At 30.9% G+C, this 23,493-nt stretch overlaps 1 long non-coding RNA gene across 1 annotated transcript in view; it reads right to left on the bottom strand.

Annotated features, from left to right (window-relative positions):
- Positions 1–7,615: 7,615 nt before the first annotated feature.
- The window catches only part of LOC148313618 (uncharacterized), a 43,122-nt gene continuing 27,244 nt past the window's right edge, over positions 7,616–23,493 (bottom strand). Inside the window, exon 3 of the long non-coding RNA XR_015837564.1 lies at positions 7,616–7,739. This is a non-coding gene — a long non-coding RNA (uncharacterized LOC148313618). The remainder of the gene's footprint in view (positions 7,740–23,493) is intronic.

The following is a 23,493-nucleotide window of genomic DNA, read 5'->3' on the forward strand; positions in this document are numbered from 1 at the left end:
TATTGTACATATTTGCATGTATTCAAATGCATTAATATTTACAGTATATATTACTTGTTTTTAAAAAATGTGTAACGGTTTTTAATTTAACTTTAATTTTTTTTTGTAATTGCTAAAATTACATTATTTATTGCAGATAGTTTTGAAATGTCCACATCTTGTTACTATTCATACCACTCAATACGCTTTATTAACATGTCTTCTAGATGAGAAATGTCATTTTCATCATCTTCTTGGTCATTTTTGGTTTCCATGTTGATCACTCGTTCATTCTCTCTCATCGTTGTTCAAAATCTCGTATCTCATTTGGGATATTTTTTTTTAATATTTATATTTATGAACGATAACAAATTACAGAACATGGCAATTTATGGAGTGACGAATTATCGAGTTTCCACTGTATATCGGATTGTAAGAGCGTATAATACTTTTTCTTTCAAATCAGAAGCAGGTTTGGTCATTAATATTTATTATTCCAAATCTACTTCTCGTCCAAATAGTTATTTTGAATAATCGTAATTTGGGTGAAAAGATTTTGTCAGTAAACATGTAAATATGGACTTTAATCATAATATTGTTACTATAATGATTATTATAAAAAACTTATAAATTACATATGAATGATTAAGTGATTATCTTAATACCGATATATCATGTAAAAAGATTGTGTGTAAGAAGATACAGTAAACCTCTGATATAATAAAAATGTATTTTTATTTCCCCAAAGCTCAATTCAGGTGTAATCCTAAAGGTGTCCAACTGACCGGAGCATTTCGTCGTAACGTAACATGTTACGATGCGAGCATTCAGGTAGTAAGTACACCGAGCCGAGCGCCCATCCATAATTTCGGATGCTCGGTGATGCTCGCCGCGAGCGATATTACGACGTTATGTTACGACAAAACGCTCCGGTCAGACTCCACATTAACGGACTTGAGTAATACTCAACCTATGGTGTTGAGTAACACTAAGTAACGGAAAATAGCAACCTAAAAAGGGTAAAAACTATTCAGTTGTTTTATAATATAAAATGCAGTTCCACCAAGAAATGTCAGCACCAAACTTAAATTTAACTTAAAATGAAAAACTTGGAGTGCATTTAGGACTTTCAAGCGCCACATTCAACAGTATGAAGGCTAAATATCTCAATAACATCTATTGTTAATCTTTATATGAAAGAAGATGGATGTCTGAGCATCCCAGGGTTTACGTCCTAGCATTTGGCTGGATTAAGCTATCACTTTATATACACTTGTGTAACTATGAAAGCCGTTAGAAAATCGGATTCATATTTCGTAAAGACCAAGTGCTGTGCATTCTATTCATATTCTTGTATACATCTGTGTAACGTGGCACTTAACATGGGTCCAGAACACCCGAATAGAACTTAGCTTTAAGGTAAGATGTCTACGATGAATTTTAGCAGTGCGGTGATTTACCTTGTGGGGTATTAGAAAATATATTTACAACATTTTGAGTGTGTCCGAATCTGGATTATCTCCAATTATAGGAGTAGGTATATTATTTTTGACATCTCATGAAAGATGAAGAAGAATATGGAGGTCTGGGCATTTACGGGGCTGACGACCATCATAGGCTGGTTTAAGTGATCACTTTACACACATGTAACATTTATCAATTCTACCCATTATTGACAACCACACTACTCAAAATATTGTAAATAAATTATCTGTTCAAATTGTAGGCTTAAATGATAAAAATAAAAATGATATTTTCTGGCGTTTCTCATGTGTGTGATAAGAGTTTCTGCTTAGTAAAAAGCTTCTTTACATCTCACCAATAGATGTCTCTAGTGAAGTTCTAGTGATTCAAGAACAAGGTTTCTAAATTGGTTCATATATATAGAACTCCAAGAATTAGAGTAGTGTGGTTGTCAATAATGGGTAGAATTGGTGAATGTTACACGTGTGTATAGTGATCACTTAAACCAGCCTTTGACGGTCGTCAGCCCCGTAAATACCCAGACTTCCATATTATTCTTAATCTTTGAGGGGATGTCAAAAAATAATATGAAAAGTAACTCCTATAATTGGAGATAATACAGATTTGTAACCAGTATATGGACACACTCAAAATGTTGTAAATAAATATCAGCATAAAACATAAAAATAAATATATAATATAAATTTTAAACCCATCTAGAATTGAGCCCAGGATTTCATGCATGGTACCAAACGCGCTAATCACTGTGCGAATAGATACAAAGAAAGAAGGTTACAAAAAATATCTGTAAATTTAGAATTTTAATTGGATTAAAAACGTTAATTTTCTCGCTGGTTAGCGCATTTCGCTTCTGTGCTGAAGGTCCTGGGTTCGATTCCCAGTTGAATTCAAATCCATTTATTTGTTTTGACAAATAAATTATTTTTTCACTCTAATATTTATTCCACATCACACTGAAATAAATGGAACGTGAAATAAATATAAGCCAGGTAGCGTAGGACTAATCACCTAATCTTCGTGAAATCAACGATCAAGATAAAAACACTGCAATATCAATAACACCGCTTCGATACACTATGCACTATTTAGTGTGGATATAGGCCCTGCCTTCCGTATAGGCAGAAAATCAGTGCCTATCCTAACTTACCCGCGTGACATATAAAAACGCACCAGTACCTACCCTACCTTACTAAGTAGTACCAGCTTACCTTACTACCTTTCTCTACTGCCTACCCTTAATAATTATCTATGCACGCCACTGGATATAGGCTAAAAGAAGAATAAAAAATTGTCAAGATTGACAACCAACCACCAATTTCACGACGTAAATCATCTAATATCTTTGAATTTAAAAAAAAAACTACGTAACTGTGGAGGAAATGTAATCGAAAACGTTTTCGAAAACTTTTTAAAAACATAGGTGTCTCTCCATTGTCTCACCACATCAAAAATCACCGCTATCAAAAAGATACGTGGGGATATTTTGCATATTATATTGTAGGTAAGTAGGTCATATAATTGACATATCGCTCACTCCTTTCAAGAACGTCATAAATAAAAAAAACTTGATTTTTCAGTAGAACGTTTTTAAAGTTTAAGAATACAATAAAATGTATTAAAAATATCAAGCCACTTATTGAACTCTTCACTGTGCAACAGATCTTTTTGGGTAAAACCTGAAGGTTTTTTCTCCATTTGAAAAATATTTAATATATTTAAAAAAAGTAATTAAACAATACCTTATCTTCAAAATGCAAAAACAACACTTTCTGCATTGTAGCGGGTAAATATTAAGTTACAAAAATTGACATTCCGAAAACATGCACAACTGAAATTGACAATTTTTGATATATGACGTTGTTGAAAGTAGTGAGTGATATTATCTATGTTCAAACATATAGAATCATTCAAATGTATCATGGTCTATTCATAAAGTGTTGAGTATTGAGTAACCATTTGTTGGATTAGAGAAGCGGTAGGTTGCCAAGGAAGTGGTACAAAAATACATCTGGCGAATATTATTTTTGGACAGATTTCAAAATGATTCTCACATTGCCGGCTCTAGGCGCAGTTTATCGGCGCACCAAGTGGCGTTGATAAAGTATTTTCGTCTGCGTTTTTATGTTATCCATTGTACGAACTATGGCATATAAAATTGTTTAAACTATACAATTTGAAGTAGGAAGAAGTGCCATGACACTATTCGGCTGTCCAAATTTAAAACACACTAAGGGACATTTTTTTGTAGTACGTTTTTTTTGCATTTTCGGACTAAGTAGAGTCTACTTAGTCCATAAATGCAAAAAAACGTACTACAAAAAAATGTCGCTTACTGTGTTTTAAATTTGGACAGCCGTATTGCTGTAATATCTAAATAAACGCAAGACAAAGGGCGCTTGTACACTACCCGGAATTACACGGAATTTTACCGTCCGGCACGTCAGTTATCGTTTTAAAACGATGATTAGCTTGGATTGGCTTGGGCGTTTGTTCATTTTTCTTCGGATCGGTGCTCTTGATAGGTGTGTGAACACGCTGCGCGTAAATTTGATCACGCTTAACTGTCGTAGTCGTTTTCATTTTTTAAAACCGGACTGCCGCACGGTGAAATCCCGTGTAGTGGACAAACGCCCAAAGTGAGCTTGTGCACTACACGGAATTTCACTGTCCGGCAGTCTGGTTTTGAAAAATAAAAGCGACTACGACAGTTTAGCGTGATCTAATTTACGCGCAACGTGTTCACGCGCCGATCAAGAGCACCGATCCGAAGAAAGATGGACAAAAGCACAAACCAATCCAAGCCAATCATCGTTTTATCACGCTAACTGAAAAGCCGGACGGTAAAATTCCATGTAGTCCACAAATGCTCAAACGGTCAAAGGTTAGGCAAAGGAAAAATGCAAGATACGATAAATTTATAGTTACATAACATTAGTCCATGTTCGTGAACTGTTTTTAGTATAATTAAATTGTAAATATTATTATATTACATGAAAGCGGAAAACTTCATATGTTCATAGCACACGTTACGTTTGCGATTCGTTTTCCGATTTCGCTTGCATTGAGATGGCAGCATAAAATAGTAATTAGTCAATAAAGATAACGGAAGGCATGTGCGAAGGCACGAAATACAGAGGGCAACCCCGCTAAAACTACACGGACCAAATTATCTCCGACGTGCGCTGTAGCCGGTACACCGAGTTGAAGAGACTAGAGGAGGATAGAGGCGGTCGGAGACTGTCCGTGAAAGAAGCAAACCAATTATCACACAGATTTCAATCCACGAAGAAGAAGAAGAGTTAAAATATATGTATGTTTAGCATTATTTTTTCAAAAAGAAAACACTAATAAATAAGAAAGGTTATGAAATGTCCAGATTAATCATTTAATAAATAAATAAGGTAATTTCATGGCGTACAGCATTCTTCTCAATAGCTGACAGCATTTTTCTCAGGCAAATGCCTAAGGTGATAACATAAATATGTTTTCCATTAGATTGGTGTTTCATAAATTTTTAATATTTTTATTGCTTCACAAGTAGGTATTACAAAATAAAAGCTTGTTTTTTGTTTCTATCTTTTCTATTTAACCAGTCTGAGCTACAGTAAAGCGTGGCAAAACACAATCAGTTAGAAATAATTTTATTGATTTTATTTATTGTTTCAGCATTCCATTGGTGGTAAGGCATAATTAAATTGTAAATAAAAACACTTGTTTTTTACCTTTTTTGCAATACTCAAGTATTGTATTTATTTTTAACGACTAGTTTCGGAAGCTACATATGTAGCATCTGCTTCCATTTATATTTAAACCAGTAGACGGAAGCATCTGTAGCTTCCGAAACAAGTCATTAAAATAATTTATCTAATACTTAAAAAATAGGTGTTCATATTTACAATTTTGTATCATATATATATATTTGATGTCCCTAAAATAAAATGTTTTTTTAATGCAGGAACAATCGCCTAGCTTCAATGCTATTAACGATCAAGCTACATCAATAAAATGCAGTGCCCTATGCACAATCGGGTACAGAAAAAATGTTTGATTACCGCAATGCAACGAACACAAGTATAAAAACCACAGTTTTTCTGTATATACTCGTTTTTTCGAGATTGTATAGTAAATCTATTTTTTTTATCAATTCTCACATAAACGCTGAAAACCGACTAGCTGAACAGACGATAAATATTTATTTCAAACCGAAAACAAGTCTTTAATTCGTCCAAAGTCCGAAGCCTCGCAACATCAATTTTATGGGATAGTCCATTTATAAGCAAGTTCGCCGAGCGCCTGCGGTTAGGCAATATGCAAAGCTTAGCGCCTATCTACAGCAACATATGCAGCACCTCCGAACCATGTTTATTTTTGTTGTCTCTTTTTCTCCCCCGTATTTTATACGTACTTGGAGAGAGAAGGAAGGAGAAGAAATAAAAACATGTGAATATGTATATAATTATAAATTTATGCATACCTTTTACATATACATTACGTTTAAGAAGTATAAAATAAAGATTTATGGAAATATCCGCGCTTTGAGTTTTATAGGTCTAGGGAAATTAAGAAATATCTTTGTAGTAAATTTATGTTTTTGTCCGCCTCCGTAGTGTAATGGTCAGCACGCTCGCCTACCGTTCTGGAGGTCCCGGGTTCGATTCCCAGTGAGGAGGTCAAATAAAATATTACATAAGTGATTTTTTTCACCCTATTATTTATTCAATATAACCCTGGACTGGTACCTGAGGCGGAGGGCTGATCACCTTTCCTTCGTGTGTAAGCAATCAAGATAAAATTAACTAACTAAACATCACGCCGCTTCCCCGCAGGGATAGACAGAGAGAATAGAACGCTACACCACTCTGTCCTTGCAAACATTATTCGCCTCTTCCACGTTCATGCATCTCCTCATACATACCCGACATGCATCTCCTCATACTCCCTCTCGATCAAGATAAGACTGCGTTTATATGATGCAGTGCCCTATGCACCATTGGGATACGGATAAGGGTTTGAATAAATTTATACCGATTTTCTGTCAAAAATAAAATATATGCTATCCCGTTTTGTTAAAAGGTTTTGAGCTGTACTACCTAAAATTATCCTGATTTTTATTTTTTACCTATCTTATCTATTTTTACCTAATGCTAATGAAATCGCTAATGGTAAAAAAATGTTTTTGTCACGATTTTAAAACATTTAAATGACTAAATATTCGTACACAATATTTAAAAACGTGTTATCTTTTATGACTGATTGATCATACACAGTTTATAAAATATTTTATCTAGAAAAATTATTTCATGATTAGATATTTGTTATTAAACACATATTAATAATAATTTACAGATAAAATTGACATCATTAGGTATTTTATTACCCTCAATTGATTTGGCAGCCACTTTGTGAATGGACAATCTATCCATTTTTAATTAATGTTTTACTTAGTAAATACCACTATTTCTTAAAATCTACTGTGACACGTGTTTCGATGTATTCCGCATACGGTGTTTGAAAATGATTCGGAATGCATCGAAACACGTGTCATAGTAGATTTTAATAAATAGTGGTATTTACTAAGCAAAACTTTACAACATTTTGAGTGTGTCCAAATACTTGTTCACAAAATCTGGATTATCTCCAATTACAGGAGTTATTTTCATATTATTTTTGACATCTCATCAAAGATGAAGAAGAATATGGAAGTTTTACATCTCACCAATAGATGTCTCTAGTGAAGTTCTAGTGATTCAAGAACAAGGTTTCTAAATTGGTTCATATATACAGAACTTCCAAGAATTTTAGTAGTGTGGTTGTCAATAATGGGTAGAATTGGTGAATGTTACACGTGTGTAAAGTGATCACTTAAACCAGCCTATGACGCTCGTCAGCCCCGTAAATGCCCAGACTTCCATATTCTTCTTCATCTTTGATGAGATGTCAAAAATAAGTAAAACTTTAATTAAAAATGAACAGATTTTACCACAAAATGACTGCCGAACCAATTAATGAAACAAACGTATTATCATTAATTGATTCTGCAGATACTTTGAGATAACTATTAATTTACTAAGTAAAACATTAATTAAAAAATATATTACCCATTTACTCAAGACAAAAAGTTAGACAGTTAACAAAATGAATTCATCCATATCCGTTCCTGAGAGCATATGGAGTCCGCAAACTGCCTTCAAGCTCCCAAGTCCAGTCCGCTTCCCGAAGTTCAGACGAAAACTCCCGACAAATGGTCAACAGTGGACGTACTCGATGGCTGAAACCTTGAAAAAAACAAGTTTGATTAGCCCTTACTGGTCCAATGTCGAATCTCATTCGACATCGAATTTTGCTCTTAGGTCCCATGTCGGATGTTATTCGACATTTTTATCACCATTAGTTTTATTTCTTTAAATTCCAAGCTTACATTTTTGTCACTCGTATCTATTACAACAGTATGTGGAACAGAGGACAAAAGATTTTTTTCCAATAGGAATGTAACTGTCTACCTAGCCTTTTTTTTAATTTTGGGGGACCGGAAAGGGTTAAGACTCTCGGGAGGCATGCGAAGTACATGATGCTTCATTTTGATGTCGATGAGAACATATTTGGTTCTCGAAACTAGTTGTACTTTAATTAATAAACTCAAAAGTAGTATTATAGAAGCATTTAATTTATAAATAAATTAATGGTGAAATAAGGAATGAATGCTACCTTGACTTTAGGCAATTGATGGCCAAGATAACACTGCGTGAATGCTTATGCACCATTGGGTGTGGATTAGGGATAGAATAATTATTTTATTGTAAGATAAATAAGTTTGAGATATTCTCGGATTTTGACGGTGTTCACGTCAACCATTTTGTACAAATACATACTGTTTTGAATTTTGACGAAATTTTACTTGAATTTAGGTTTTTTTACTGGTGTACCAAATGGTGCTTAGACCACTGCATCGAATCGACCAGAAGTTAACTACATATATCGTTAATTATGTGGAAGCAGACCTCTGCGCTTCAGTTTTGAAGATTTAGTAGAGGCGTATGTTTATTATAGGGATATGTGTAAGTGAAGAAACCGGACATTACTGTTATAGGCAAAGGTTAAGAAAAAAGTATGAGCAATAGTGGGTTCTATATAAGTAAGAAGAAAAATTGTAGCTAACATCTACGAATCCTTAAAAAAGTCACGCAAAAATTGCGCATTTAAAATTACGATTGTTATATTGAACAAGGGTATTTTGTGGTAATATTATCCGTTTTGATGCTGAACAATGAACATAATATTATGGGGAAAATGCTGACGCAATTTCCACTCAATATTTTTATCATGACACGTACACAAAATAATGAAAAATTATTCCATTATTGATGTAATATTAACTGAATATTTAATTACTTGATTACATTTATAGAAGATATATTATGCTACACGTTACCACAATATCAATAAAAATTATTTAAAAAAAATAGTAAATATTCTTTTTCTTCTTCTTTTTGTAGATCCTTAGAATCTGTTTGAGCCTCCGCCTGTCGCTCTTGGGATGTTGACTGTTTGCTATTTTTCCACCTTTTTTGGAGGTCTGCCTGGGGGTCTGCGTCCTTCAGGGTTTCCTTGAAGGGCGATACGATTCGGAAGTCTGTCTTCTGACATTTTGTTTATATGCTCATTCTGGAATGAGCATATAAACAAAATGTCAGAAGACAATTGGTAATTTTTCCAACCCAAAACATTGACATCGTAAGCAGTGTTGCCATATATACAGATTTATCTGTATTGATACAGATTTTAGGCTGCCGTTACAGATGACAGATTTTACTCTTAGGTATCTTTTAGTTTTAAACAGTTTTTTGGAATTGGACATAGTATATGATAAAACAGAAGAATGAAAATATGTATAGATTCGAGCATGATTAACATTTGATAATAAGTACTGAAACGTTGGAAGGATTATTACTATCAAAACAACTACAATGATCCATGCTATGTACAAACTAAAAATAGAAAAGGATTTGATTTCTAAAATTAATAAAAATGTCATTATGAGAAATAAAAAGACTTTGTTTTTTGATCCACTCACATTTTTTTTGTTAACCAACTAGTTTTGGCAACGAAAAATGTTAATACAAAAAAATATCCCACAAAGGCATGGCCTGTGTGTGGGTATACATTTTTTTATGTTATAATGAAAGGGCACCGGCAAGAATACAATACAAATCAGAAAGAAAATAAGATTAAAAAGGCTAATATAAACTACAAATATTAGATTTTAACAGTAAACAAAAAATCAAAAATATGATAAAGAAAAAAGTTTAAAAATATGTACCTACTATATGAGTTATACGTTTAAAAGTAGAAGGTACTTATGTATACGTAAATCATTTTAAGTAGATACATTTTACGCTTTATATATCGAGGAAAACGTGGCATTATCAAGTATTTCAAATATTTGGGCGTGGTCGCGGGTATGTATGAAGAGATGCATGAATGTGGGAGAGGCGAAGTACGACAGAGTGGTTGGCTTTCAATTTTCTGCCTACCCCTGCTGGTTAGTTGTTTTATTTGCTTTCTAATTTTTAAGGACTTATTTCACTCACTCCATTTAACAACGTCAAATATCAAAAATCGTTAATTTTCAGTTGTGCATGTTTTCGGAATGCCGAGAAAATGTACTATATCCCAGCAAAAGCGGCATATTTTTAACTTAATGTTTACCCGCTACAGGGCAAAAGTGTTGTTTTTGCATTTCGAAGAAAAGGTATTATTTAATTATTTTTTTAAATATACTAAATATTTCTGAAATGGAGAAAAAACATTCAGGTTTTACCTAAAAAGATCTGTTGCACAGTAAAAAGTTCAATAAGTGGCTTGATATTTATTTTCAATATATTTCATTATATTCTTAAACTTTATAAACGATCTCCTGAAAAATCAAGTTTTTTGATATATGACGTTGTTGAAAGGAGTGGTCGATTTGTTTTCAACAAAATTCTTCACTCGGAACGAATGGGTGAGAAAAGAAAGGTAAAACAAATATATGAGGCGAGGGTAGTTTGTGAAATAGAAGCCGAGAAAGATCGAGGAAAACCTGGCGTGATCAACCCCTCAAAAAACTTGGGCATGGACATTAGTCAGAATAATTGGAGGGTAGATACCCTCATTCATGCATCTCCTCATACATATGAGGAGATGCATGAATATAGAAGAAGCGAAGAATTCAAACGAAGACACAGTGATGTGGCGTTTTGTCCACTCTGCCTACCCCTACATGAAGTGTTGTGATGGTTTGTGGTTAGTTACAATATGTTTGGTATAAGGGCTTGGATAAGTTCAAATAAAATGTAAATATTTATTATAATCTCAGTATATCTATTTATTTTTATTAGAATGTATGCAGAACTAAAAATGGTAAAAAAATTAACTTTAAGTTTTTTTTACCGAATCTTACACTATATATACGAGTTTGTCCAACTCCGTAGTGTAATGATTTTTACATTTGGCTTCTATTCCCGGATGCTGCGTTTGATTCCCAGTGGAGTTTAAATAAATATAAGTGTTTTTCAATCAAATATTTGTTTAATATTCTCATATGACGGTACCTGAAGCGCAAGATTGATCACCCTGCCTTCATGTAATTATTGATCAATATAACACTACGTCAATACAATGCAGTGCCCTATGCACCATTGGGTACGGATAACGATAGAAGAAGAAAAAGACAAGTAATATGTACAATATTCCTGGAGACACATTTCAATGGCAAATATTATTTTTGTCAATGGATGCAATATTAAGTTGATCATTAATTGTATGAATGCAAGATGAACAGTCCAACGCTTCGGGTACCTATCCAGGGTAATATTAAATAAATGTTTTATTCAAAAATCATTTTCGTTATTTTAACACTACTAGGTATCGAACCCGGGACCCCTAGCGTGGTAGTCAAACGGTAAGCACTACACTATGGAGGCGTACTGAAAATATCAATCTAAGAATAAACAAAAACTTAAAACATTATCATTTTTTATGTATCAGGTCGTAAGCCCTGAGTTGCTCAAACATCCATAATCCCTTAGTATAAAAATCTTTTTTGTCACACACGTATTTAGACACACTCAAAATGTTGTGAATAAAAATAACTTGCCTGCATAAAAATGATAATCATGTTTTCAGACTTTTCCCAGTATGTAAAAATAATTCGGAACTTGCATACATCCAAATGAAAGGGTCTGCTAAATAAAAACTTTCTCAATCCAACAAAGATGGCTTTTGTGAACTCATATGTACTGTGTCATGAGATTGAGAATATATATAAAATAAAATTAAAAAACAATGTAGTGTGGTTGTTTAACGAATATTGCACGTGTGTAAAGTGTTCATTTTACCAGTCTTCGACAGGTCATAAGTCATGTAAATATCAAGACTTCCATATTCTTCTTCATATATGTTGAGGTGTCAAAAAATTAAGTAACAAATGTTTCGTCTGTGTTGAGATCTATAATATATAATGAAAAACATATTCACCCTTCCAGATATAAATGGACGGAAGTTTTTTGGGGCTTGTGTAAAAAATATGTGATTATATATTTATTAAAATTAAACTTTGTGATGTTAATATTTGAGATATTGTACGTTTCGTTTCCTCATTCGTCGTGATAAAATGTATTGTAGATAATTTTAAATGTAAAATGTTAATATTTGCCTTCGATAACATAATACACAAAAAAAAATATCTCTTCATAAGTAAATATTTTACCATCCTATACATACTACACCCGTTAATAAATGTCAAAAGTCAATGTCGTACATATTTCCTATGCGTCACATATCGTTTTATTCAATTAAATTTTCAGAAATCGATAGATGTCAATGTTGTACACGATTCGCTGAAAACGTTATAAAAATTTATAGCTCTCGGAGAAAGCGTTATTTGCTGCAACGCTGCATTTACCAGACACGCGAAAATAATCTACCTCGTTGAATAATGCAACGCAATGCGTAAAAAAATAACAGGTTAAATATGCACACAATTATTAGGGATGGCGATAACCTTGAGAAACCATTCGTAAAGCGATAAGGACAAATAAAATAAAAACATTAAATATACAACGACGCCGTGCGACGTTGCAATTTAATGATAAACCTGACATAATGCACGAAAACACGTCATTTTTAAAGCGTTTTCCCGCGTTAATTAAGCGATATTAACCATGATTTATGCTTTCCGAATAAAGAAAAATGATTGACTGTTGATTTGCAACAGTCTATATTGAAATCTACTGTATTTCCTGTGACTAAGTGCGATTAAAATAAGGGCATTATGAAAAATGATTGTTTAATCGGTCAGGCTTAGATGCCGCCTCATAGATGGCGGTAGCCGTCGCGTCAGCCGCTCCGGGGCTCTCGAGGGTGAGCCAATCGACTTCAAGGCGATAGAGAACAAAGCGGACACAAAATTTTGAGCGTAGACGGCGATTATGAGATGCCATTTTGAATAAAGTTCAAAATTAACGGCAACGTCGGAATCTGCGACCGGAGTGTGCTTGAAAATGGAATGCGTTTGATTTTCAAGATGTCGGCGCTATCGGCGGACTTGCATTCCTACACGTCATCAAATTTTAAACGTTTTAAGTATTTAAATATATTTTATAATATAGTTTCGCATATTTCTACTATATTTTTAAAAACTTAATATTGCATCTGACACAGAAGACATGTTAAAAACGTGTAAGCTCAATACTTGAATGACATCGAAAGCAAAAGAATATATTTCTTATATAAGTATACATATATTTAGCATTCATAAAAATCCTGGATGCTGAAATTTTTGTATCTTTAATTTCACGACTTGACGCCTGATTCCGCATTACAGCGGTTAGTGTGTTTGTTATATATTTATATAATACAATATATAATTTCGATTCTTACAGCAAAAAACTGCTTTCTTCTAATCCTTAATCGCACCCAATGGTACATAGGGCACTGCATCGTCTATAGGCAGAGTTATTTCGATCGTTAATTACATGAAGCCAGAGTGAATAGTCTTACGCTTCAGGTACAAATAAGTCCAGGGTAATATTAGATAAATATTAGGTAAAATGCGAAGAAACATTTTTTTGACCCACCTGGAAATCGGACCCGAGACCCCACGTTAGCCAATCGCGGTAACCACTACACTACGGAAGCTGACAAAACATATAAGTAATAATTATATTCCAATAATATATGATATTAATATTTTTATTGAAATTTACTTTTGAATTGACTTTAAAAATATCGATAAAAAATATTCAGTATTTGAAAATGATGTGGAATGCATCGAAACACGTGTCAAAATAGATTTTAAGAAATAGTGGTGTTAAGTAAAACTTAAATTAAATAAAAAAATATATACCTATATTTAAGTTTTGTACTTTCTTGGTGAATCTACATTTTATATAGTATAACAAAAACTATACAGTTTTAATTTTACTATACACACCCAGTCAGATGATGTCTGTGACAAAGAAACCTGGTCACTGGTAAAAGTGGAAAAAAATATATGGTGTTACTAAAATCGTCCAATCTTCGAAAATTAAAAAAAAGACACTTATTGTATACATTTATTTAAAAGAATAATTATTAAAATATTTAAAATATTCTTTTGCACAGACCCATTAAGCCACCTTGTGTGTCTTGTCGGTGGAGTTCTTTTTAAATACTTACGTTTTTTATTGTTTTTATCTATTTTAACCTAATATACTCACAAAAAAACAGAGAGAAAAATTAAAAAATATAAACTATTTTACTAGTTTCAGATAATTAACTCTTGATCATGTATACTTGATAAAATCGAGAATTTATATTTTTTAAATTTCGATATGTGAACAAATAAATCTCCATTTTTTGCAAAATTAAACCCAATTTACCACTGTACATTTACAGTGTAAAATTTAAATGAAATTTTCGACAGTAGTAGTTGCTGTTCGCAATTGCGCATAAAATGATACGTGGGATTGATATGCGTAATACGCTTTCTAATTTTGTATATTTTAACATTAATTTCATCGTGCTTCACATAAATTAAATTTGCCTACGGTGAAATATGCCACATTGTGTAGGCAGATCGTTATTTCGGTAAAATACGGTAGGCAACAATGTCGGGAGGTGAAATTTTAAAGCTATTTAGTAAGATATTATTAAAATATCATCCATAAATTATCACAATATACTTATGTAATTTATATTTGAAGCACTTTGCGATGTTCCATTTTATAATTAAAATGTAACTTTGTTTTAAAATCACTATAAAATCACGCAAGTGATTTTATAGTTACATTTTAATTATATTATTACAATACGTAGTAAGGTAACTAACTAACTATCACGCCGCTACCCCGCAGGGGTAGGCAGACAGAATAGAACGCCACACCACTATATCCTTGCAAACATTCTTTGCCTCGTCATTACGACTCCTAACCTGACCACCTTCAAGTATTTGGTATATCTGATCGTGCCATGTTTTTCTCGGTCTTCCTCTGCTAACACGGCTATTTAATTTAATAATGACGGTTTTGGTCGGCTAGCTTTGAATAGGAATGGTGTATAGGGCATAAGATCCGAACCCTGGATTATTTTTACATACTAGGAAACGCCTGAAAAGATGATTTTCAATTTTTTATGCATCTTATAATTGAACCAGTTATTATTATTCACAAAGTTTTGAGTAAGTCAAAATACTTTTTGACAAAAACAATTTTTTTGTACTAAATTATAATTATGGAAGTCTGAGCATCCCAGGGATTTCGACATGTCACTCACTGGCTGCTTTATCCGCACCCAATGGTGCATAGGGCACTGTATCGACGCAGTGTTATTTTGAATGTTACTCACGCTAAGGCAATGTAATAGGGTAATATTCAATAAATTTTATAGTAAAAAACTCCAATATTTATTATGACCCCACCCCCTTGTGTATCGAACTCGGGACCTCTAGTTCGGCAGTTGAATGTGCTAACAGTAATATGTTTACCAAAACCACAACACCACTGAGGCAAACCACAATCTGATTTTTAAAACAATATACCATATACTTATCACAGTTTAAAAAATCGGGTCTGTCTCGTGAGTTTCAGGGTTCGAGCCCATTCTACCACAACTTGGACATAAATATTTATCGTTTAAACAATATTTATTTTTTATTTTTTATATAATTAGAATTTCAGTTTGCTAGTATCACAAAGAACCTCGGTATGTATTTGATTAGGTAATAGAATTTCAATAATACGACGAATTAATTACTTATATTGATTCAGATTTTTAGATGGTCTAATTTCGCGAAATGTCTTTCTACATTATGAATTGAAAAAGTTTATATATATATATATATATATATATATATATATATATATATATATATATATATATATATATATATATATATATATATATAAGAGTAAGTAAGTAAGTAAGTAAGTGTAAGTCACGAGTGTAAGTCCCTTTCCAAGCACAAGAGCACAGACTCTTTTATGGAGAGGCACAGCGAATCGAAATATAAAAGTTCTACATATGTATAAATGATTCAAATGTTATTATGTTATAAATAAAAATGTAAATATATTAAATGAATAAAAAAAAAATATATATATATATATATATATATATATATATATATATTTAAATATATATATATATATATATATATATATATATATATATATATATATATATATATATATATATATATAAATATATATATATATATATTTATATATATACAAGAAATATATAGAAAGCGAAACAAGTGTTGCCAACACATGCTTAAGTTACTAGACTGATAAGGAAAATTAACTGTAAACTCTACTCTGTGAACTTCAAATTGTAAACTACTTTTCCTTTCCTCTAACCCTTATCCCAACCCCCAATGAGGTATAGGACACTGCATCGTCTTGACGCAGTATTATCTTGATCGATATTTACGTGAAGGCGAGGTGAGCAAGCCAAGGTACCATGGACCAAGGTCTTGGGAATTATTTAATAAATATTGGAGTGAAAAAAATATATATTGACCCAACCAGGAACCGAAATCGAGACCTTCAGCACGGCAGCCAAACGCGCTAACCATACACTACAATGGCAGACAAGCTGTAAACCATAAACTAAAAAATCGCAAATAATTAAAATGTATTTCTTGAATGTTTTCCGCAGACACTTTGTGGCACATTTTATAAACTTTATAAAATTAATTATTTTTTAAGGATTTTTATGGAGTGTGTGGAAGCTTTTGGTGAGGGTATTTTAATGTTTTTAATATTTTTGATTTAAAATAAACCCTGATGATGACAAGGTATTGTCGAAACCGGTAGGTTAAATTGTATTAATAAAAAAGTGGCGAAAACAAAATTATTAATTTTAATAGTTAATTAATTTTATAAAGTTTAATTAAAATCTAACTTTGTTTTAAAATCACTATATCAAATGTGATCATTGATGAAATCATTGTAGTTAAAGTGATTTTAAAACAAAGTTACATTTTAATTATAAAATGGAAAACAAAAAAAAAACAAAATTATTAATATTTATAGTTAATTAATTTTATAAAGTTTAATTAAAATCTAACTTTGTTTTAAAATCACTATATCAAATGTGATCATTGATGAAATCATTGTAGTTAAAGTGATTTTAAAACAAAGTTACATTTTAATTATAAAATGGAAAAGTTGGTGCTTCAAATATAAATTGTATATAAAAACTACAGCTTACAAACAAAAACCTTTAACATATTAATACCCATCTTTATTTTATCGTATGCAGCTATTAATAAAAATGTCATGAACAAAGAGAGGCGTCGACGCCGCCATCGTGACGCTGTTATTTACACTCTTGACAGCGAAATGTCGTCGAATGTTAATTTTTATCCAATCATGCGAAAAAATTAACTTTATAATTGCTTTTGGTGTTGTTATTTACATTTCATACCCTTCCCCTATCTATCCTATTTTAGGTTGGCTGATTATTCTCGGATAAAAGCTAAAAATATAATTCATTATATTTATCACCCACAAACATAAACAATAAAAAATAAGTGTAAGTCCCTTTCCAAGGACAAGAGCTTAGTCTCTTTATTGGAGAAAACTGAGTAATTAATTTTAAGATTGTAAAGTTGAAATGTCTAGAAGATGAAATGTATCATAAAAAAACCTTACGATGATATTAAATTTAAAAGAATACATGTATGTATTAAAAACTTAAAATATATTTTTTAAATCTTCATTTCATCATTTCTATCATTTATCCGCAAGCAATAATGCATTTCACATTACAAATAAATTGATGCAATGCTAATTTGATCGTTCATTACATGAAGGCAAGGCAATCAGTACTGCTCTTGGAATTGAAGGACAAAGGAAATATAAACCAAGCCAGGACACAAAATGCCGAACCTTCTTCTAGTGAAACGGAAGGCCTGTAGCCGATAATCAACAGGCCCGCTTCTCCTGAGGAGTTTTACGTGAGTTTTCTCCCAGCAATGAACAAATTCTGAGAAGTTTCTGATTGGCCCACACCAGATAATCCCTCCAACAAAAATGCATTTAATAACCATGTACATAATAAGCAAGGTAAATAATAAATACAACTTCCATCTAAAAAATAAATAAAAAAGTCATGCGCTTCAAGTGTTCATATTAATATTTTTAAAAAAATATCATAGTGAACAAAACACTTGTATTTTTTATGTATCCCTTGGGAATCGAAGCCGGGCCCTAAGGTATGTTAGCTATATGTGTTAACCATTACACTACGGAGACAGGCAACCACAAAATGACGACTTTAATTTTTTTTTAATTAAAATAATATTTTTATTATTTTAAGTACATAACTACATTTTTATTTTATTTTATTAATTTTGTGGCTTACGGCTCTATAGGCATAGCCTGTGTTGAGCCGAAATATATATTATAATGCATTATCTTACATTTAACGTCCCAAATAACATCCCCTGAGACACTGTAGCATGTTATAAAACCTCTAAGAAATTGCTTGTTGTACTTATGAAATATAATAATGATTTGATAATGGCTGGCAATGAACGTTCAGTTTAAATATTTAAAAAAATATATAAATTTATATGTTTATATATATATATATATATATATATATATATATATATATATATATATATATATATATATATATTTATATATATATATATGTATATATATACATGTATATATACATATGTATATATATATATATATATATATATATATATATATATATATATATATATATATATATAACGTGGTAATATTTTACTTTTGTAAATGGGGTGTAAATAATATGTAAAGTGGGTGTATAATAATATAATAAACAATATGTTGCTTTGTAATTAAAGTTTATTCTTAATTTATCTTTATAATAATTTTTATATCTATCTATCTATCTATCTATCTGATTCTGACAGTCAATAATATTATCGTAAGTCTTTTGTTTTCTCCTGAGCGACGCATGCGGCATCTGGTGGTTGAACTGTTTTATGTAGGTACTTTTTGTAAGTACTTAATAAAATGTATAGGTAGGTACCTAGTTATTTTATTACATCTCCCCCCTTGGGGAGGAAAATTCATAGTAAAATTTTCACTCGTCCTCCGGATCATCTTCTTGTATAAGTTTAGTGATATAATAAAGTTTTTTTTTTTTTTTCGTTCTTTTTTTTTCTTTTTTTTTTTTTTTCTTCTTGACCCTTTTAAAGTAGACACAGTTTTTTTTCAATCCATTTGTTTTTTTCTTTTGAATTCCTTCATTTTTATTCTGATCTCTTAAATTATCTTCTAATTTAACTAAATTTACAACTTTTAATTGTTCATCTGCATTTTCATTCGAGTTTAATACTGAATTCCTGCTTGGACAATCTACTTCTAAATTCTTCTTTCCTGGAGAATATTTTATTTTATCTTTCGTAGAAGTTTTTTCTACTTTATTTTTATTTTCATTTTTCAAGCACTGTTTCTGTGTTATTTGTATGTCTTTATTTTTATTCTGATCTTTTAAATTATCTTTTAATTTAACCAAATTTACAACTTTTAATTGTTCATCTGCATTTTCCTTCGATTCTAATACTGGATTCCTGCTCATACAATCTGCTTCGAAATTTTTCTTTTCTGGAGTATATTTTATTTTATATTTTGTAGAAATTTTTTCCACATTATTTTTATTTTCATTCTTCAAGCACTGTTTCTGTGTAATTTGTAAATCTTCATTTTTATTATTAATCTTATCATCCTCTTTTGTTTTAAACCAGCACGTTGCTTCAGAGTGATATCGAGTTCCCTTATTTAAATTTTCACAAATCTTACATGGACTTTTATCTTTAATTTTATCACTAGTTCTTAGATTTCCACGTCTTCTTTGATTATCTTCTAATCGTTTTCTTTGATCATCTTCTAATTTTTCTCTCTCACTCCGAACATATTGTAGTAATTGTTTTAATACATCTAATGTTTCATCATCCATTTCCAATTAACAAAATTGTCGTTTTATAACGTGGTAATATTTTTCTTTTGTAAATGGGGTGTAAATAATATGTAAAGTGGGTGTATAATAATATAATAAACAATATGTTGCTTTGTAATTAAAGTTTATTCTTAATTTATCTTTATAATAATTTTTATATCTATCTATCTATTTATCTATCTGATTCTGACAGTCAATAATATTATCGTAAGTCTTTTGTTTTCTCCTGAGCGACGCATGCGGCATCTGGTGGTTGAACTGTTTTATGTAGGTACTTTTTGTAAGTACTTAATAAAATGTATAGGTAGGTACCTAGTTATTTTATTACATATATATATATATATATATATATATATATATATATATATATATATATATATATATATATATATATATATATATATATATATATATATATATATATATATGCGTTTTTATAAGCCAGAAAATATAAAATGGATGTCGGTATTCCAAGGTGTCAAAATTTAAAAATCAACAATGTTACTCTTTAAAGAAAACTGATGTGTTAAATAAAAAATGAATATCTCATGACAATTTTTTTTTTACTTTTACCGTCTTTTAAATATGAACATTTCAGTTTTTCAAGATTAGAAAACCTATAAAAATGCTGAAAATGTGTAATAGTAATATGCACCAATCAACACAATTTCATTTACCATATATATAAAAAAAAAACTTTTTCTTGAACTAATTGTCTCAATTACGAATTACTAATTTAAGAGACATTGACGAACATAATAAAATACAAAAATTGAAATTCAAATTAATAAGTTAATTATTTATAAACTTTATGCTTTATATTAAATGTAGATTTGTTACAAAGTTACAACAACAACAAAAAAACATTCCGATAAATCCACCATATTTTAAGAAAAAACGAGTTACATGCATTTCCTTTGTTCTTTGGTCAACAAGTTTGTATGAAAAATAAAGGTTGAACAAAAGCTGAAGCAATATATCAATGTCAGCTTAAATGAAAATAATAAACCTGATAAGTTTCGTGCTTAAAAACCTTTTTAACATCAAAATTACAGAAGTTAAAAATAAAAGTATCACCATTGAATAAAAATACACCATAAGATACCATCAGAAATATTCAGCGTTTATCCTTAACCGAAGAATATTGTTCACAAAGTGATAATTGATTATTTTAAAAGTTGAATTATTCCAATGCAGTTCCTTATGCGCCATTCGGTTCAATGATGAAAAATCCCATTCAAAGTTTTAGTTACTCCTTTCACTATTCAAAATATGGTATATTTTAGAACTTTCGAAGAGTTGATTGAGATGAATGCATTTTGGGAGATACTTTTAAAATACTGTTTTATCCCTTCCAGAAATAACCCCCTGAAAATTTACGAACTGACTTTGAACGATACGTATAAAACATAATAAAAACATTTTTGTTTAAGAAAAATAAAATATACAACTTAGTAGACCCTAATAATCAGTGTTTGATCAAATGTTCTCGATAACATCTGTAGTTCATAAAACTAGTAGTGTTAACATTCGTAAACTAAGAAGTGGAAGGTAGTTTTTTATATTTAAATAATGGAAAACCATCCATAAAAATACATTGATAATAATGAAAAAAGAATTAATTGACGCATAATTTTCATTCATAATAACAATCAGTAGGTTATTGAAATGTGTTTTCAGCGTCCCGTTCTGAAAACGTTAATAAGGGTGATATAATACATACAATATAACTATTTTTGTCGACCGATCACATGTTATAATTACAACATTTAAAATTTCCCCAATTATTTTTAATTTCATGTTTATTTAAGTTTTATTTTTTGACATCTCATCAAAGATGAAGAAGAATATGGAAGTCTGGGCATTTACGGGGCTTACGACCGTCATAGGCTGGTTTAAGTGATCACTTTACACACGTGTAACATTCATTTAAGTATAATACGACCGGGATAATAATAATATTGATTAAATTAATAATGTTGGATGATTTATATAGCGCCATTTTCGTAAAATACTACCTCAAGGGCGCTGATAAGGGTTAAGGAGTTGTTCCGGACGGCGCAGGACCTTCGCGGTCCTTTGCTAGAGTGATCGCAAACGAAAGAAGGTCTGACAGGGCATAACTAAAAGAAGATACATTCAAGTATTCAATATAGTTTAGTGCTTTCAACTCAAAGCAATATTAGGTGATCTTATTAATTGCACGGCATAAATATAGACGTGATGTTTTCCATACTTTATCTTGCAGATAACAAATACATACATGCATATGTATTACATATCGCTCACTCCTTTCAAGAACGTCATAAATCAAAAATCGTCAATTTTCAGTTGTGCATGTTTTCGGAAAGCCCAGAAAATGTACTATATCCCAGCAAAAGAGGCATATTTTTAACTTAATATTTACCCGCTACAGGGCAGAAAATGTTGTTTTTGCATTTTGAAGAAAAGGTATTGTTTAATTATTTTTTTTAACTAAACAAAATATCTTTCAAAAGGAGAAAAAACCGTCAGGTTTTACCTAAAAAGATATGTTGCACAGCAAAAAGTTCAATAAGTGGCTTGATATTTATTTTTAATACATTGCGTTATATTTTTAAACTTTATAACCGTTCTCCTGAAAAATCAAGTTTTTTGAATTATGTCGTTCTTGAAAGGAGTGAGCGATATCTGAATAATGAGATTGATTACGCTATCAGTTAATTGTCGAAGGTACCATATATACGACAAAATAATATTTTATTAAATACAAGTTTACTTTTTCAATTTCTTTCAGCGATAAATCGTTAAAAATCAATTAATTATTGAACTCTGGAAATACGATTGATTTACATACGAATTGATATGATTTTTGACGCAAGTATTATTGTTTTCAATATTGAAAGCATTAACTTTGTGGATCATATTGATATATTATTTCGAGAAATAAAAATACTTAAACCTTAATAAATTAAACCCTGAAGAGGGCAACAGGTTGTTTCCGAAACTAGTTGGTTAATAAAAATGTGAGTGGATCAGAACACAAAGTATTTTTATTTTTCAAGTATTATTTATTTTAAAATATATTTTCAATAAATAAAAAACGTAAATGTTTTTTATTCAATATAACAGTATCTCAAGATCAGATTTTTCAGCTTTTAAAATAATGTAAATAGTTTATCCATACAAAAATAATTTATTTCGGCTTGACAAATCGGTAGATATAATACTTAGCGAGCGCATTTAGCCACCCTACTGGAGATCAAGGATTCGACGAAGGGGGGTTTTATTTTGCGTTAATATTTACTTAACTTTACATAACACTGCGTCAATTTTGATGCAGTACCCTAAGCACTGATAAAATTATATTTCATTGTTAAAATTAATTTTAAAAAATGTCTGTTTTCCTTCAATATAAAATTTCAAATTGGTTTTTATTTGATTTTCGTAAATTATCAATTTCATGAAAAGTGTCACCTTTTTACCTCATTTTACATCCTTAAATTATAGAAAATAATCACCCCTTAACGTCTTGACCTCTCACTATTAAAATTAAAGAAAATATGG

This window comes from Brachycentrus maculatus, unplaced genomic scaffold (assembly GCF_059751285.1).
Source record: "Brachycentrus maculatus isolate JH-2025_06_01 unplaced genomic scaffold, ASM5975128v1 h1tg000007l, whole genome shotgun sequence".
Taxonomy (NCBI): Eukaryota; Metazoa; Arthropoda; class Insecta; order Trichoptera; family Brachycentridae; genus Brachycentrus; species Brachycentrus maculatus.